This window comes from Ciconia boyciana, chromosome 1 (assembly GCF_034638445.1).
Source record: "Ciconia boyciana chromosome 1, ASM3463844v1, whole genome shotgun sequence".
NCBI lineage: Eukaryota > Metazoa > Chordata > Aves > Ciconiiformes > Ciconiidae > Ciconia > Ciconia boyciana.
In genome coordinates, this window is record NC_132934.1 from 118,516,961 (window position 1) to 118,535,967 (window position 19,007).

Below are 19,007 nucleotides of genomic sequence, written 5' to 3' on the forward strand. Positions count from 1 at the left end.
GAAAAGCATCCAGCCATGCCACACAAGGATGCTTTTGAAGGAGCTTGGGGAAGGAATGCTCAGGCAGCACCAGGCCCCTGACGTACACCAGCCCACCAGCCCGGGGAGCACAATGCGGTACAGGATATCACCAGCCTAATCAAGAGGGAAAAGGAGCTTTTGTAAGACAGTAGCTGCTCTCTGTGCAATTACAGCATTACATTTTGCAGGCTGACATTTCTGATTTTGAATGAAGAACAGAGAAAACAACGTATTGTCAGAATTGATGTACATATTAAAGCCTAAGCAAACCACAATGAAAATGAAACTCAGACAAAACGTTTCCCATTCTGTGTGCATTCCCACAAAGAAAACTGTCTCTCTCAAGACATGAAAAAGTGTCATGACAGAAATATCTTACAGCATACCAGAGGACACCCTCTGAAAAAATACAGTGGCTGAGCAAACAACAAGGCACTTGGTCTGGAAAAGGCAACTTGGAGCAGGGGCATGTGAGGAGCAGCTATCTGTTGTGACAGCCGTAATCCCCTCTCCTGCTCCTCCTGCAGAACCGCTCACCGAATGTGAAAGCAGAAAGGGGTGGGAGACTGTCAGTGAGGGAAATGCTGCCCTTTGTAACAGCCACGTGCTGGGATTCCCCAAGATAAGTGGACATTTATACTGTCATGATGGTTTCGAGCTCCTCTTCAATGGCCTGACCTGCTCCCTTAAGGGAAATGAGCACAGCTAAATGCAGGTTGGAGTCACCAGGTGGTAAGCCAGGAGGCCAGGGGAGTGAAAAGGATTGCTGAAACTCAATGCAAACATCACAAGCCTCCCTAGACGTCTTGCAGTTGCTGGGTCTCTCCAGGGGACCATGGATGCTTGTTAGTATGGTCTGTGTTCAGCCTGCACTGTAAGTGAGGTACCTGCAGAAATGTATGGCACGTGGCTTCCTGGGAAGTGAGGAAAAAATCCTGATCATTTAGGGGAACTGAAGAAGATTTTGTGTTTTCTCATTTGCAGGGAAAATAATCAGCAGTTAGCTGACCATAGGTGGTCAGGAGGACATCTCCCCCATAGACATGCACATACAGAGTTAGCTCACTGGTTATCCAAGCCTGTCATTGATTAGCTGATCCTAAGAGGGCTGAAATACAGGGGACAGGGGGCAGGGGGGCACTGAGTAGCCTTTTACTGCACTGTATTCAGTTGTTCATATCTAAACTTAGCTTCAGGCTGGAGCAGAGCAAGTGCTGGTGAGTCCTATCCCCTCCCAAGTCTGAACCTCTGAAATATTGACCACTCTTTTTTTCCTTACCACTGGGTGTGGAAAGACATTTCAACAAAATGTTCATGTCATCTACAGAACTCAGGGTGGGAGTTTCACTCACATGTTTTTTCTCCTAGTCATAAACAAACCTTAGACATACTTAGCTCAACTATTGACCCTCCTGATTTCATGAGTATAGCATTTCCATGGATGTTGCAGTCAGGCTGAACTGCCCAAGGAAAAAACACATATTTTTTAAGCCCTGTCTACCTCGGAGACATTGACAGTGCTAAGAACAAAGAGCTTATGCTAAGAGACTTGAAAAATGTGGCACATGGTTTCTTCCACTTCCAAAAACTGCAGGGCCAACTACCGGTTTAGTCTGAACCACTTCACCCTGCTCCTATTTTATGTCAGTGTGGGAAGTACTGAACAGAAATGCCTTTCTGTTACTACCCTGTCATGTTCTGACGACCTTTCTACATCTTTGGGTTATTGCTCATATTGCTCATATTGCTCACTGGGAAAAGGAGCTGTGAAGCCATCAGATGCACTCAGAGCAGCAGCAGCGTATGATTCACAGCTTGAGCACTCATGGCTTTGGGGCTGGTCCTCAAAGCAAGGAGGAATTAAAAGCCAACTCCACGATTGGCCTGCAACCCACCAAGGGGCTAAAGGTACCTCGGGGCTCTGTTTCCCAACATAGTTCAGCTTACGTGGGATGGAAAGGTAGTGATGACTTAAATCATTCCTGTTTGTCTTGGCGTTTGACCACCGAAGAAAAACATGCCTTAGCCATCATCGCTACCCGTTGCTGCAACGAAGGTGCTGCTGATGTCATTAGCAATCATGCACACACACATATTCACTGCTTTAAATGTGAAACGGGGACTCCTCACTGCATTCCTAGGCGGCATGATTTTTTCCACACAGCAGCTGTGGTGCCTAGCCTTAACCCCTCCAGGAAGGTTCATGGTGCCTGCAGCCAGAACCAGGTCCTATTGACAAAGACACACCGAAGGCTGCAACCCACGTGACCCTTAGTGAGGCCAAGTCATGAGAGGTAGGAAGAGATAAGCCTTGCCTTCAGTTGGAATAACCGGGGCTTTTGCAGAATGTTCTGCCTCCCTCCGTATGTCGATCCTCTGGGGAAGAAGGATCTAACGTCACTTCTGCCTGCACCCTCCTGGGACAACATCTGAAGCACAGGCAATAAAACTCCTGTGTCAATAAAATCTGAGGGCATCATTCTGCCTTTGCCTTGGGGTTATCCTTGTGTAATATGGCTGTCTTTGGTGGGCAGACAAAAGCCAGGAAGTGAGACCAGACTTGGGCCTGTGCATTAGAGGAGAGTCAAGTCCTGGGACAGGGCTTTTAAAGATATCTCACAGGAAGTCATAGCCTTGTGCAGAAAGTCTTTATTTTTCCTGAGTTTTCCCCAATACTGGTACAGTTTTGACAATAACATTTTTCAAAGTAAATAAAAAAGGAGAAGCAGCCCAGGAAGTGCATGGGAATTACCATATCAAACAGAGTTTTGCCTAGCAACTGCTATACACAGAGAATATTAAAACAGATGTTTTAACAGGAAGATCTTCATCAATTGTAGGTTTTGCAAACATGCACTCAGCAGTGGCTTTGAGAAAAGCAGCTCATCTTAGAAAGCAACCTTTTGTATGAAATTGAACTTAAATGTGCATGTGCAAGGTACCAGAGAGCTGTGGCTTTCTTCCCCATGGAGGCATATTTTTTTATTGTTGGAGACTTCTTAAAGAAGGCTTCGGTATGTCTGGATGCTAATTGTTGAGTTGTCTAGACTGTGATGATATTATTACCAAGTTATGCACAGATACTCACTTTGTCACTGTTTCCAGTGCTGCCTACACATATTGCTTCACTGAGTACTGTTGACATGTGCAAAAGCTCCCTAGATATTTATTTTTCTCATTTAGACAGAGATACAGCATGTTTTTGAAAACCATTATGCACTGAACCATTTCTAATGTTTCAAATGTCTTGTGGGTTAGAACTGAGGAATAATAAAGGGGATAAAAGGCACTGTGGGCAGAATTTGATGGGCTTGCCCCTGATACAGACCAAAGTACCTAGGAACAGAATGGGGAGATCTGAACATCTGCCAGATCTGTAGGACAATGGTATCTGCTCCTATCTGCTCCAAATCTAACACGATGCACTACATGTCCCCATGGTTTATATTCACCAGGGCCTGTACACATCTGGGGAAAAAAAAAAGAAAAAACGAAACACCTTCCAAGACCTTAAGAAGGTTTTTGAGCATATGGTACTCAGGTGGCCATCTAGGGTGGTTTTCAAAGGTAAAAATGATGACTTGCTGGAATCATGCTATCATGCAGAAATGTGACCCTGGGCAGGCTGACCAGGGTGAAGTCACTGAGGAACCAGGGCACCTCACACGGGAATAAGAAATAGTCAAGACTTTCCATGTCAAGTCTGTGATCCTGAGTGCCACCTCCCATGCTGTGTTTGTCCATCACGTTTCAAAGCACCTAAAGCACATGACTTAGCCTGCTGCTGTCTCCAAAGGGCTTGTTGCCTCTCTCAAATGCCTCAGCTCAAATCAGATCTCAGACCTGGCTTTCCTGAGCCATCCTCTGGCATCCTCAGCATAGCTGACACCCAACAAAAGGAATAAGTGCCCTGAAGAACACAGCAGATGCTGCAGCTTCCCTTCAAAAGGACAGAAGTTGTCCTGCTTCTCTGCAGCTAAAGCACTTGCACAGAGAGGAGGAGATCTGGGCTTAATGCCCACCTCATCCTGGGAGGGTTCAAATGTACTTCTCTGCTTCCCAGAAAGATTCTCAACCAAAATTACTGAGAAAAAGGATCTGCCTGTGCCCTTCTCACTGGAGCTGAGCCACGTGGCTGTACAGAGCTGTAGCCAAAGAAGGAGGGCAAACAAGAGCCAATAACCCAGCAATACAGACACCTGAGAAAGGGGTGCTTCAGTTCTAGTCACTGTTCCCAGACCATTTCTGCATTGTGCATGCTTACTGCAAGAACCCAAACTCAGGGCTCTCACTCGCCAAAGGAGCACCCTAACCACCAGAAGCCATGATCCTTCTTGCTAGCTCTTCCTGACTCAATTAATCTCAATCTTTCTTTTTGCTTTGGATCAGTTTTCAGAAGAAATGTCTCCAGCCAGAGAGCCAGGACACACGTGCAAGGTGGGAGTATGGGAATGTCAATATGCTGACTGCTGTGGATCCCAGTCTGAGCCACCCTGCTCTCTCAGACCTCATTTTGGTATTGCAGGAGCCAAATCTAGAATTTTAGTTCCTTCCTTTACATTGGACACCACAGTATTTTGTACTTCATTTTAGTGTCTGTGTCAACGTTATGGTGTATGTGTGGTTTCACGAGTCACAGAATCACTGAGGTTGGACAGGAGACTGTCTAGTCCAACCCCCCTGGTCAAGCAGGGTCAGTTAGAGCAGGTTGCTCAGGACCACGTCCAGCCCAGTTTTAAATATCTTCAGGGATGGAGACCCCAAAATATCTCCGAATACCCTGTTCAGTGTTTGATCAACTTCACAGAAAAAAAAAAATGTTATGCTTAAAAAGAATTTATTGTGTTTCAGTTTGTGCCCATTGCCTCTTGTCCTGTCCCTGGGCAACACTGGGAAGAGACTGGCTCCATCTTCTTTACACCCTCCCTTCAGGTATGTATACACATAGATAAGATCCCTCTCAGGCTTGCTCTTCTCCAGGATGAACAGACTCAGCTCTCTTAGCCTCTCCTTGTATGGCAGATGCTTCAGTCCCTTAACCATCTTTGTGGCCCTTCGCTGGACTTGCTCCAGTATGTCTCTGTTTCTCATGTACTGGGGAACCCAGACAGGACACAGCGCTTCAGATGTGACCTCACCAGTGCTGAGCTGAGAGGAAAGGTCACTTCCCTCAACCTGCTGGCAACACTCCACCTGATGCAGCCCAGGATGTTGTTGGCATAAGGGTGCACACAATTGCTTGCTCATGTTCAACTTGTTGTCCACCAGGACCTGCAGGTCCTTCTCCGCAAAGCTGTTTTCCAGCTAGCTGGCCCTCAGCCTGTACTGGTGCTTGGGGTTATCCCTCTCCAAGTGCAGGAATTGGCACTTCCCATTGTTGAAATTCATGAGGTTCATTTCTTGATGCCCAGCCTGTCTGGGTCCCTCTGAATGGCAGCACAATCATCTGGTGTATCAACCACGCCTCCCAGTTTTGTACCATCTGCTGACTTGCTGAGGGTGCACTCTGCCCCATCATCCAGGTCACTAATGGAGAGGTTAAATAGTATTGGCCCCAGTATGGACCCCTGGGGTACACCACTAGTGACTGGCCTTCTGCTGGACTTCATGCCACTGATCACAATCCCTTAAGCCCAGTTGTTGAGCCATCTCACTGAGCCAGTGAATTGTTCAAACCATCTCACTATCCACTACATAGTCCATACTTATCAGTTTGCCTGTGAGGATGTTATTAGTCACAATGCCAAAAGCCTTGCCAAAGTCAATTTAAATTATATCCACTGCTGTCCCCACATCAAACATTCTGTTCCTTTCATCATAGAAGGAAACCAAGTTGGTCAAGCATATTTTGCCTTTGTAAATCTATGGAGATTACTAAATTAAGAGCGAGCATCTTATCATCACCTGGAGAGTGTTGGGAGGATCCATGTTTTGAAGACTGGGAGGAACTCAGGCGTGAGGAGTACAGTGCTCCAATGGCACTGTTGCAGCACGAGTATAGGCTGCTTTAATAATGCAGTGGCAAGTTCAACAGCATTGATCGTAAAGATTTATCTTGAACTGTCCTATTTTAAGTCATGCTGCAAGTGTAGCAGGACTTCTTTGACACTTATTTCAAAAGGTGCCCTAGGCCCTGGCTTACTTTTTAGATAACTCTGTGCGACCAATAAAGAAAACTAGTTATAAAACAACAGATTTGATCCATCCACTGCTGGACTGTAAAAGTTAGCCAGGAAAAAAGAGCTTATACATGCTATACAGCACTTTATATTTGTGGCACTGACTGGAGAAAACTTAGGGGTCCACCCAGCAGTAATTATTAAAAAATAGTATAATAAAAGACTTCTTATTTAGATATGTTATATACACATACATCATAGGAGGAACTAGAAAAGACAGCTTCCCTTCAGGCCATCACTGTATATGATGGTGTTTCAAAGTCTACTGGGTGCTTATCTGCATTGATTACTTTGTCTGTCAAACTCACATTGATTTGTGTGAGGATGTCTCAGACAAAAATCCCAATGGAGAGAAAAATGTCTATTTTCTTACAAAATAATAGGTATGAAAAAAGGTAGAAAGAGGATTTATGCTGTTCTGTATGGTTTTTTGTATAGATTTTGCCTAAGCTTTAGCAGTTTTTAGTACAGCTTAGTCAGATATCTGTTAGGAATAGTTTATGCGTACCATTGAGGCAGAAGAGGTCCAAGCTCTTCAATCCCAAAGACTTCCTGAGATCCCAGCTCTACTTTCTCCTGTGTAACTGGGTCAGAATCCAGTCTCACAGAGGCCATCACCAACCAGTTGCTGCACACAGTAATTCTGCAAATCTTCCCATGCAAATACCCCTCTTAAGTGCCGTTCCATTTAATTTTCACATGCAGTTCTTGACCTTCAAGGTCCTTTGGTCTTTTCAGGTACCTAGCAGGCAGTGACAAACTTACTCAAAATGAGCTTGTGGATTCCTTTTAAGGGGAGGCTTTAGTAATTGCCTATGACACAGAAAAGCCACTTCGAGTTTTGAACCAATGAACTGCCAAATAAACACGCAAAGGCAGCATTTCCAGAAATTTTTCTCAATTTACCCTTACCCTCTTATCCTACTCTTTTAAGCTGTTCTGCAAAGGACAGTCCTGGGTCATGGATGCAGAGCTGTGGCACTTGCCCTTGGCTAGTCAGATCATCATTCTTGAGAACCTTCAGCGTGAGGAGGGTTTTACAGGAGAAAGTCTACTCTCAAGTACATGGCAGCAGTATCAGTAGCTTCATCACCTTCTCTTGCCGTCCAACTCTCCACCGCTTTGTTCATGGGGCACTTATTATGCACATGCAAGAGAAGGGCTGGATGCTACAGAGAGGGCAGGAGGCAGCAACAAACCGGTGCTCAAAGCAGCATCTGCATAACCAAGTGCATGATCTGGGCTGCAAAGGTGGGGCCGCGTGGGGCTTCAACTCTCACTACACGACAGCTAACAACTACACTGCGGAGGCTTAGCGAGCAATTGCTTGTCAGCTGAGGTTACAGTAACCTACAGAAGAGCTGAAGTTCGGCAAGTCACCCGGCACTGCAGTGACAGTGTGCACACGTTATGACACTTCAACTGGCAAGCAGTAATGCTTTCAGTTGCCATCATCTGATCTTTTGCAATTTGCAACGGTTAATAGTTGCATTGGTAAAGCAAAGGAGCCCAGCCTCCCTGCTGGGTCTGCAGGTTGACAGAAATGAGATAGCAATACAGGAGATGATACATATTTTTGTACTGAGAATTCACTGTAACTCTAAATATACTAATGGAAAGGATGTGTTGAGCATGCATGGGGATTTTTACTTTTCAAAACAGAATTAGACTTGAAGGGTTCAGAAGGAGGCACTCACCCAAGGAGATAACAGAAGTTTGGCTTTCAGGATTGCTCTGTTTGCTGATCTAAATACACAGAAAATGACAATCTGTCTCTTTTTCATAAAAAGCAGAAATTGATACTTTTCTCCATGAGTGGCAAAGAGACGATGGGGTTTTTTTGTTTGGTAGATGGTCCCCACAAGAGCATTAAGTCACATCCTGTTCAGAAATCGGGACCTTGAAGCTGCGGTTAGAAAACTGAATCATAAGCTCCACTTTACTAACATTCTCCCTGTTTTTATGTGGGATTTTTCCTCTATTTATTTTCATTTCCCCTTTTCCCTTGCTATTTCCTTCCCTACACCAAGCATGCAAAGATTGTTACTTGATACTGGAGGAGCACAGCCTTATGCCCGTCCTATTTCTAACACAGCGCTCGGCATGCGAGAGTGTGACATGTATTTGACGGGAGCAAGAGACAGAGATGGTGACGCCCTTATCCCCCTTCCCCAGCCCTGATGAAAGCCACGTTTGATGCTGAACAAAGCTGATAGCATGACTGGCGTGAGTTGAAACAAACCGCTTAGTCATTAATTTTTGTCCGCTCTGGATAAGTTATAAATTACATCATCATTTGAGGAAAGTGCATGAAATGTAGACTAGTCTCTGTGTGGCCCAGTGGCTCAGGGCCTGGGATCTGGTTTCTGGCCGGGCTGTCGATGCTGGAGGAGGCTCTTTGCTGCTCAGCTCCCCCTTGCACCCTTTCCTTGCCTGGGACCTCGCCTTGCGAACCCCCCGCCCTGCCAGCCTGGGTGCAGCGGGCGCCTCTCTGACGGAGGGATGGGGGTCTCAGGCGGGGACGCAGCCGATGGGTTTTAATACTTTATGAGCTCAGGTTTCTCTCCACACAGACAAGGCAGGGAAATAATGAGTGTTACCTCATCTGCCTGGGGTAAAAGAGTGCCGGGCCCCCAAAAGGAACCTTTGCATCTCTATGCACATGCATGTCTAGATACCCTTTTGAGCAACCCAGGTATCAACTCTAACAAGCATATGACCCTCTTTTTACCTAAAATAAGTAAACACAGCATATTTTTTCATGTAGGGTCTTTATATTTAATACCTTTGTTACGCATTACTGAGCAAAGATTTGCTCCCTGGTGAGTAAACCCCAGCGAGAGGACTCAGAGTGAGACGGAGGTCCCTTAGCCTGCTTGCCTCCTAATTGTGGGAAGTGTCTGACCCGAGCGTTTCCTGTCTTTATAGGAACCACAAAAACATAGAAATTAAAGAAATGGCTTTTGTAGTCAAGGCATGAAAACATTGAATGTTGCAGTGCCCTATCACCTCCCTGACAGTCCCCCCGTCTCCTCTCGTTCACAGCAGCCTGATGCAGAAGTGACCTCTGAGCTTTGGCAGAGGGACACCGGAGCGACGGGAGGGGGGTCAGCCCCACGAGAGATGCCTTCACCATCACCCTGTTTGGCCATCTGGATCAGAGGCATGACAAACCCATTCCGGTAAGTCTCCGCAGTCAAATTCAGCGAATTATAGGGGGGCAGTCAGACAACACAGAATGGGAATTGCAAAGTCATATTCCCATTTTATATTTAATATTCATATTTTTCATTCATTTTTATAGCTATCCAGATGAATGTGCTATAATGTTAAATCTCCTGTAACTACATCCAGAACAACAGGAAAATACCAAAATACTATGGAAAGAAAAGTAGGAAAACTAATTTTTAAGCATCCATTTACTAATAAAATATGGAATCTACCTAAGAAAAGTTAGAACTACTTTTAATTTGGAAATAAGCATAGCTGTTAAATTGTATAAATACAAGTAGGATAACTAGACCTATGCAAGTTTACTGTATTTCTCAATTTCAACATGGTAGCCTCAAGGAAAAAAGACAAGCATTTCTTTGCCATGAAGGACATTAAAAAAAAAAATAAAATCAAATCTTCCATTGTAATACTAATTTAATACATTAGGAATGTTTTGTGTTATGGACCTATTGTTGTTATTCTTTGTTAGTTTGGAAGCCACGCAAGCTTGAAGTCTACGAGAATTTTGTTCCTAAATCCAGTCAGGCTAGGATTGACTCAGTTACTGGTGCCTGTTTTTTTGCATTAGGGTTTTCAGGTTAGGAAAGAGAGTTTTTGAATATTAAGAATATTTTCCAAATGTGTTAAGAATAGTTGTATCAACAGCGCTGCTGGCTAGTGTTAAAATCTTGTGGTTAGAAGCAATTGGATGGTTTGTGACTAGTTTGTTCCTCCCATGTGCCATGTATGCAAAGGTATTCTCATCTCATCATTCATTTTTTACAGTGGTTTATTTTGTGGTTGAGCTTACTCAGTTTCAAAGAGCAGAGCAGCCTTTTTCTAAGGTTGACCCTTCTCTGGCCTTTTTTTTTTTCTTTTTCATTAAAATACTGGGAAAAATGAGCAGGATGCAGGATTGAACAAAATCAGCAAAATATGGATATGGATGTTTTAGAGTAAATGTAAATGATACTAAACTGCATGTAACAGTAAGTTCACAAAATAAGGCTTCCAAAACTAGGCAATGCCAGAAGTTGCTCTGGTAAGATTAAGTTAACCTGCATTGCCTATCAATCAGCAATGAGATGCAGTATGATATTGATTAAAACAGACCAGAGAGCAACATGCAAATATTTCTGTTTAACAAGGAAGGAAAAAAAAGGATTTCACAAATGAAACATGTCCATAATAATTTTGGCACTAGAGATTAGATTTATGGGGGGGAATTTCCTGAGTTTGAGTTGCTTCATTTCAGACCACTGAAGTTGCGTTCATCGTGAGGGCACTGGTGTTTCCCTGTATACAGTTTCTTATATGTCTTAAGCCTTTTGTAAAAAAGCTATGCTTTGAGTCAGAAACCAAAAGCCTCTGTTTTAATGCTTCCTGACTGCAGAATTGAAGGAATGTTTTCCAAGGTCTTCAGAAATGGTACATCTTCAGACAAAAAAAAAAAAAAAGTATATAAAATTTCAATCGAAAAAGTAGAGATTTTTGGTGTGTGAAAACAGGCACTTATAATGGAGTTTATTTTACTTTTTAATTAAGCTAGTGGCTACAAAACCAGTAGTGGTTCCAGTACCAGTTAAGTGTACAGCCCTTATTGTTGTTCTTAACAGAACCAGCTGAAAAAGGTCATTGAAAAAAAAATTTAAAAATCACTCAAATAGCTCCTTAACAAAAAATACTTTTCAATGGAATTTTCATCATTTTGGCAAATTTTAATGAATTCATAGAGAATTTTATATTTTAAAAGAAACTTTCTTTATCACAAACTGTTATCAAAATCCACAGAGTTCACATGAATAGATTTTTTTCCTGCCAACTCCCCTTGTCATGTTTTTCACTCATTCTGTTATTCAGTGGTTTCTCTTTATGGCTGACTGTGGTGAGCCAGCTAGCTAGCATAATTCAAAATCGCCTTCACAGAAAGTCTCAGTAGTGTTTATACACATGGCATTCTTAAGGAGTTTTGCTGAGAAGAAATGATGAACATCAGTCAGCTTCTTCAGTTAAATTACTTCATGCCACTGACTAACTCTCTTTTCAGCTTAGAAGTGAGAGCTGCCTCTCTGTTACATCCCAGGGAGAATGTCTGGCTGATTCACGCCACAGAACTTTTCAAAGAAGAGTTATACATCACATATGAAATACAAGAGTTATGTAAACATTTCCACTGCTACCAAAACCTAAGAGGCCTGCTTGAAAAAATGAAATGCACACCTCTCTTTGCTTTTTCCTACCGGTCCTTGTCAAAATATTCAGTGTTAACATATATCAAACTCTTAATGTTTGGTGTTTTCTACTGGTGATAATCCGTCACTGCAGATACCCTAGCGTTTTCTATTGCTGTTATCCCTAGGATATGGGGCTATTTGGAGAAAGCACACAAATGAGTCTACAACACTGTACACTCCTCAAGCCTTTTCCTCCTGCTGGCAGGAAAAATAGGTGAGTAAAACCTGGAGTTGCCCTGCGTGAAGTCAGCTGTTTGGTTTTGTTTAGCTTGTGAAAGATGCAAATATCCACCCGGCGCCTGCAGCAGAGATGTTTATGTTGCAAACAGCACGTTTTCATCCCGGCGTGTGGCTTCCCGCTGCCACCACAGACTGTGGCATTTTGTCTGTCAGTGATGGCCTCTTGGACTGTAATTACAGTACACGGCTGTGTTTCTCCCCCTATCACCAGCGTTATTATCCTCTATTGGTTTGTGGTTTCCCAACTGAAACTTTAGCTACCTACTGGTTAAAAGTTGCACGTTTTGATGAAGTACGTTCACCACGTGCCACCTAAGTTTGTGGGACTAAAGGTACTGCAATATTCACAGCAAGGGGTCTGCACAGCATCTTTCTCTCTCAGCAAGGTGCTTATGTCACCAAAATGGAAAAACTGCTTCTCCAGGAAAATGGTTACTGGCTGGATAAGGTTATAATTTACAGCATACCACACGCTACTTGCACACGTCAGGAGGATGACTTTCATGCATGCAGAAGAAGGATGGTCTTGTGGTTTAAACCACGGGAACAGGACTCTAGCAATCAGGGCTGTGAGTCCAGATGAAGTGCCACTGTGCTGCTCCACCTCAGCTTCAGCGGTGGGGAGACCCATGCCGCACCTCCTCCTCCAGTTTTTGGCGACGGCGGTGCCTCACTGGCCGGGATGCGTCCCCTCTGCCTCCTTCCCGGGGCCCTGGGGCAGCGGAGCCCTGACCTCAGCCATTGCAGCAACAGCAACGCTGCTGTGTGGTGCCTTCCACGTGCGTGGTGCTTGCTCAGTAGCTCTCAACAGATGGTGATTTTGCTTCATCGATGAAGAACCAGCGTGTTATTGTGGACCCAGTTCCAGTCCTAGCCGGGCAACTTGAGATGAACTTAAAATCTCAAACTAAGATGAAACATGTGTCCTAGATACACAGACATTACAGCAAAGGCACTTGGAATTATGTTGCATGAACTAATTTCATTTGTGTTTAATTCAAAACCCACTCTAGTGTGACTGTCTAATAGTTTGACTCAAGATTAATAGATCTTTACATAGTTGAGGGGAGACTATCATTAAAGCTGAGCGCAGCCTGAAAAAGTCCACAAAGATTTATGTGTGCATATGTGGAGCAGTTCTTTTTAACTGCTAAAATCTCCTTTAGTTTAAAAAGAAAGAATCTATAAAAGCAAGGGGAGGAAATCACTCCAGCTGGACAGGCTAATAGAGGATGCTGAAGCACTCGGTGTTTCCTATTACCCAAGCCAGCCATGGGACGTACGGATTAACCTGGTCACTATGCATCAACTCGGCCAGGGCGGTTCAGTAACACAGGGTTTGATTCTTGTTGCTTTCCATAACCAAAACACTGTCCTGGCATCCTGAAGGAAGGAGATCTGAAAAGTCAAAACAAGGGAGAGCCACACGACTCTCAGCTGCTACCAACCGACATAGCTCCACTGCTTCACTCCGACTGACACCAACTGCGGATCCAGCCATCTTGCTGAGCACATTAAATCTTGCAATGCTGGCTGGAAAAAAGTGCATCTTACATTTTTCATTCCTGCCACAGAACTGCAGTTGAAGACCAGGTGTGGTTTTCACGGGCCATGATAAAATTCTCCCTCCTGGGAGCCACAGGGTGACCATACGACTCAGTGCCTCTGCTTCAAAACCATTTGAACCTCCCCGTTTCCTGCGCTGAGCTTTGAATGCTTTGCGAGGAGTGGGTATCAGCAATCCATCGCACAAAATAAACCTTACCTACCAGCTACTTGAGGATAAATAAGTTGAGAACTTTTGGAAGAGGAGTCAAAAGTTTGCAACTTCAGAGACTTTTCTTACATGAAGATGCTTGTTTGATACCTGTGGCAGTTAAATGTTAAGGGCTTTAGCAGCACAGCTTTGACCCAGAGGTGCCTGGGAGACCTACCAGGTTGGGGTAGGTGCCACACAGCCTCCAGCCTTGCTCAGGCTCTGCATGTAGGTGTGGGGCTGGCACGTGGGGCCAGGAGTGAGCATCTCGCACTGTCTCTTCGGGGCCAGGGCAGCGGTGCCTCCCGAGGGGCAGCTGCCACCCGAGCATCGCAGGAGCCAAGCAAAATACCCACCTCAGCGTGTCCCCACAGGAAGCAGCCACTGTGCAATTACAGAGGAAACTACCCAGCACACTCTGTTTTGGGAATAACATTAAAACAAGGTAGTCCTCTTTTCTGGAGCCTAGAGGAAAACCTGACCAGCACCGAAGGCTGCTCACATGCACTAACTGCACAGAGGTTCACACCAGCCCGCCGAGCCGCCTGCAGGGAGGTTATGGCCGGGCTTTGGGAGAAAGGCACATTTCTGGGGGCACGTGCCCAGCGATCCTTGCGTTACACGTGCGGCTCGGTCCAAGCGCCTGGCCTGAGAAATCCCGCCTGTGCGGCCCAAATACTTCAGATGACATCTGGCTCCGCCGACACAGCATCTAGCGTTTGAGGTTTGGCGCCCGGGGCCGGTCGGTCTCTGCTGGCGGTGCCGCAGCTGCGCGGGCTCGCGCCGGCCAGAGTGGACGGCGGGGAGCGGGAGGATGCTGGCCAGGCACAGAGCTTCCCAGAGCCTGGAACAGCTGATCTCATGGCTGCTGACTGAAAAGCGGATGTGAATTGGCAGCTACGCTCGCTGGAAAGGCAAGCCAGGCCAGAAGTCTGTTGCGCTGGAATATGTGTCAGGATGATAGCTGACCTCCCTGCGTTAAAAATAGGACTGCTGGGAGAGGAGGAGAGAGCAAGCATGAAAGGGTGAAGACACCCTAGCTGAGGTTTTCAAAGAGATAGCCGTCCAATCCTCCTTAAAATTAGTAGGTAATGGGTTTCCAAAACTCTCAGGCACTTAAAAAAATCCACAGCTATTTTTGAAAACTGCAAAGGCAGAGGTGGGAATGGATGGTACAAACCAATGAAACAAACCAGAGGATTATACCCAAGAAAACATTTATTTCTTATTTGTAGACTCTGAGCTTGGTGGTAGGGTAAACTTTCAAAGCAGTTGTACTTTCATTAGCGATTAATCCAGTACAAACATATTTAATCCATAGTAAAATCAATTGTAATTTAATCCTGTCTCATGATGATAGAAGGAACAGAAAACACTTCCTGAGGCCAGAATCGATACCCAAGACTATAGACAATTTTAAAGATACCAGTCTGGAAAATAAATACCTCTGTTTTGTCTCAGCCGAGTCAGAGATGATTCATATGAAATATATGCACTTTTCATTAAAGAATTATCCTGCTCTAAATTTCCAAAAGGTTTGCTGCCCTCCTCCCCAAGCCTGACATGCAGTAAAGCACGCCTTTGAACTGCCGTGAATCTTTACAGCGACCTTTGGTCTCCTGGTCCTTCAGCTTTCAACCCCTGGCCTCATTAGGAGGTTCCTATTTTTGTGGCATAAACTAACAAGGATGGGAGGACAAATAAAGCAGCACGTTCCAGCGTTAGCATCGAACTGTGCCTCTGCCAGTAAGCTTTCCCTCTCGTTTTTTTTACATTTATGCATCCAGCGCTCTCTGGGAAGACAGCCAAAGTTGTCTGGCATGCCACTGTGCACGGTTAGAAATGCAGATGCATCACGCAGGGGACAGAGGCTCTGGGACCCGGGCATACTTGCCACTTCATGTGACTGGGGAAGCGCCATGCATGGAAATAACCTCACTACCCATAGGGTAAACCAGGACCTTAAGGAGGAGCAGAGCAGGTGAGAAGTAAAGGCAAAATTTGGCCCTCTGATTTTAAAGAAGATCTATATATTCATGCCACAGGTATTTTATAAATACTTGTTTGGCAATAACCAGTTAGAGAGCACATTGTGACCCCCAAGGGAGTGGATTAAAGTGAAGATGTCGACACTGAGACATGCTGTTAATGCAACATTTCTGAACTTGATTTTCTTGTACCATCAAGAGTGCAATATGCCAGAAACCCAATCCCTGGGGACCATTCAAGGTTGAGCTCCTAAAGAATGCCGCTCATGCCAGTCATTACTGCAGATGGGATGGCTTGTTTACCGTCTGGAATCACTCCTCCATTCCTCTGCCTTCTGAAGTTAAAAAAGAGCACTGCCTGTAATAATTTGTTTTGCTTTTCCCATAAATTTGGTCCCTAAACTTAAATACAGCATTCCAAAATGAACCAAAATATCAGTGAAAACCTCTGCTCTTATCTCTTCACTGTCTGGCTTTGTGCAATATTCTCCATGACAACCAGTAGCAGCAAGCAACACAACCAAAGCCTAAGACAACAGCCGGGTATAAAAGCACCAACATAAATAAGGAGAAACACAAGTAATTTTTATCTATGAAGAATAACTTCCTAAGCAAAGATGCCACTTTAAACATTCTTCCAGACTTCATTAACTTCCTGCTGAGTAGGTATTATGGAAATGTCCCACAAACGATGGCTGGCTGTCTGTCTGTCTGTGTATCTATCTATAGATATAGACTGCTAATAAAGAATCACCTTCCATTAGAACTGGGAATACTTAACTTTTTCTGCAGCTACATATATAATAGTTTCTGTTAAGTTGCTGTGTACAATGTGGAGCTTCTTGCACACGGCTCTTAGCAGTGATCTTTCTTGTCGTGTTGTGTTAGAACAGAAATATTCAGTCTCAGAAATACTTCCTCAAAGCAGCATTTTTGGTTTAGGTTTTGGATTGGGTTGGGGTTGTGAGAATGTAATATTCAAGGCAACTGTGGAAAATGCAAAGGGCTGCTTCTATCACAAACCGTCTGTTTTGCCCCTCTTATCATTTCTGTGACCACTTCCTCTGATCTCAACAGCAGTCAATGATGACAGAAAGTGACATCACAAACTGCAGTGTGATATCACTAACGAAAGGGTTTTTCAGTTATCGTGCTATCTAACCTTCCCGGTAGAGCGTTACTACCCGCGTTTCTGGCGATAGGACTGAGCAGCCATGCCGCCTTCTGCAGACGCCGCCACACATGCACAGGACAGACGGCAGCAGGAGCACGTTAAGTTAAGGATCAGCCGAGGGGAACGGCGTCATTAGGCAGAGGCTGTTGCCTCTTGCATGACTGCACGATAGGAATCGCTGCAGACAGGCGAGTCAGGGTATACGTCGTGTGATGCTGCTGTGCCGTGGCAAATTCCTGTACATGCTCCTTTTGACCCCAGGGCTTGGCTCCTCGGGGTGGGTTGCCACTTCCAACAGGATCTTCCTCCGGTAGCTGTTTCAGCTGCCATGCACGAACTGCCTTGTCTGCCTCAGAGCATGGAACTGGCCAATTAGTGGGGAGAAAAATGATTTTTGCACAGCTGGCAGCCGGCACAACTGTCTGTTAAATTTGTTTATGCCAAGGCCCTGAGCGGCTCCCACTGTACTGTAACACACTGCAAGAACTTTGTATTTTTAGGAGGAAATTTACGTTTGTGCGGAAAGGTGTGATGAGCCTCACATGTGACTGAAGTCCTTTTCAAGCCTGTAGACTGATCTGAAAATCTGATTATTTACATGTTCGTTATTTCATCTCTGATCCCCAGCACCATGTTCCACAAGCAAAAGCATGAGCACTGTGGCAGAAGGATTCACTGCCTTGAGTTCAAAATCTGCTGCGTTCTCCATGCTGATTAACCATGAAAGTTATAAGAAAATATTATTTTTATTTGTTTCATCTCTTTCATCACTGAAATTTATATGTCCCACCATAAATCAGGCACAGGCTGTTCATATTTTTCTATAAGGAAATACCCAATAACTTTGCCTTGGAAATTGTTTTTGTCTACCAGAGAATGCTCAATTATGAAAGCTGAAAAGACAGATAAATTCAGTGGAGTTTTTTCTATTTTAAGTGTCTTTGATGGCGTGAACAAATCACCATTTTTTTAAAAAGAAGCCAATATAAGACTGTTGTATGATACCACTGACCATTGTTTCAATAGAAGTGAGTCACGGTCTAACTCTTCCAAAAGAGTGTGTGTGTGTATGGGAGGGGGGTGATGCGCCCTAGACACTGCTGTAATCTGTGAAGATGTCTGTAACAACCAACACTCTCCCTAATGAGACCTCAGAATGTCTTGATGATCTTCTCTAATTGCTCTGTATAATTGGAAGATGCTGCAGCCCCACTCTGCACTAAGGATGAGCATTTCAAAAATGCTAATCTGCAAATTGTATGAATACGGCTCTAATTGGGCTGGGGGGGGTGGTGGTTTGGTTGGGTTTTTTTTTTTTCAGTCTTGATTATTTAAGGAAGAAAGCAATGTAAATCAGCAGCCAGATATATCAATTATCAAATTGCTAACATAAAGCACCACTGAGCAACAAAATTGCCTGTATGACTGGTTGTTTGCTGTCAGGATTTTACAGGAGAGTTAGTCTATGCTGAAGTTATCTCATCTCACTGATGTGCTGATCGTTTTGGTTCATGAGGGGATTTGCACTGTTAGCGAGGGACCACCAATGTTTCTTAATACTTCACTTGCTTCCACTAAATGAATAGGTCTTTCCAAAATTCTCACTTTCAGGCACCACACAAACAACCACAAAGATCACCTGTAGGTGCAGCTTAAAAAATGTAAATGTTTATGATGAAAACACATGTGAGTCTGTCGACTTGGCTTGCAGTGGCGATGGACCTGGCTCCCACTGTGCAGAAGCAATCTCCAGTGAGGTCTCCAGGAGTGGGTTTTGCTCCTCCGCATCCCCAGCAGGCAGAGCCACTTTGGAAAACGCTGTCCTAGCCCCTGATCCTGGTCCATCCCACCTCCTGAGCTGCGAGGAAAGGGAACACAGGGTCTACCCTTGTACCTGCTGCTTTCCCAGCTCCCAGCACTGCTGTACCACTGCCGCAGGTACAACCACCACCCTCCTTGCCACTTTTGGCTTAACATCAACACAGTGCCTGTGGCAGTTGTGGCCTCAAGTGGTTCCTGCACCATCACCGGCAGCTCTGGGCACGACTGCTGTGGAAAGGATGACACATGAGGCCAAAAAGTTAATGAAAAGGTCAGCCAGCCGGATTTCACTTTTTTCCTCTCTCAATCTTTCCAACTAGGACAAGGATGGTAAATGCAAACCCGATGTTGTAAAAGCTGCATTTGCTTTTTCTTCTCTTT

At 44.6% G+C, this 19,007-nt stretch overlaps 1 long non-coding RNA gene across 2 annotated transcripts; it reads left to right on the top strand.

Annotated features, from left to right (window-relative positions):
* Positions 1–8,322: 8,322 nt before the first annotated feature.
* Positions 8,323–18,095, top strand: LOC140643918 (uncharacterized). Of its 2 annotated transcripts, none has more exons than XR_012039691.1 (3): positions 8,323–8,426; positions 9,246–9,382; positions 11,773–18,095. It is a non-coding gene; the product is annotated as an uncharacterized lncRNA (long non-coding RNA). The 2 variants fall into 2 exon arrangements; XR_012039688.1 differs by lacking the exon at positions 8,323–8,426 and adding an exon at positions 8,551–8,895.
* The last annotated feature ends 912 nt before the right edge of the window (positions 18,096–19,007 follow it).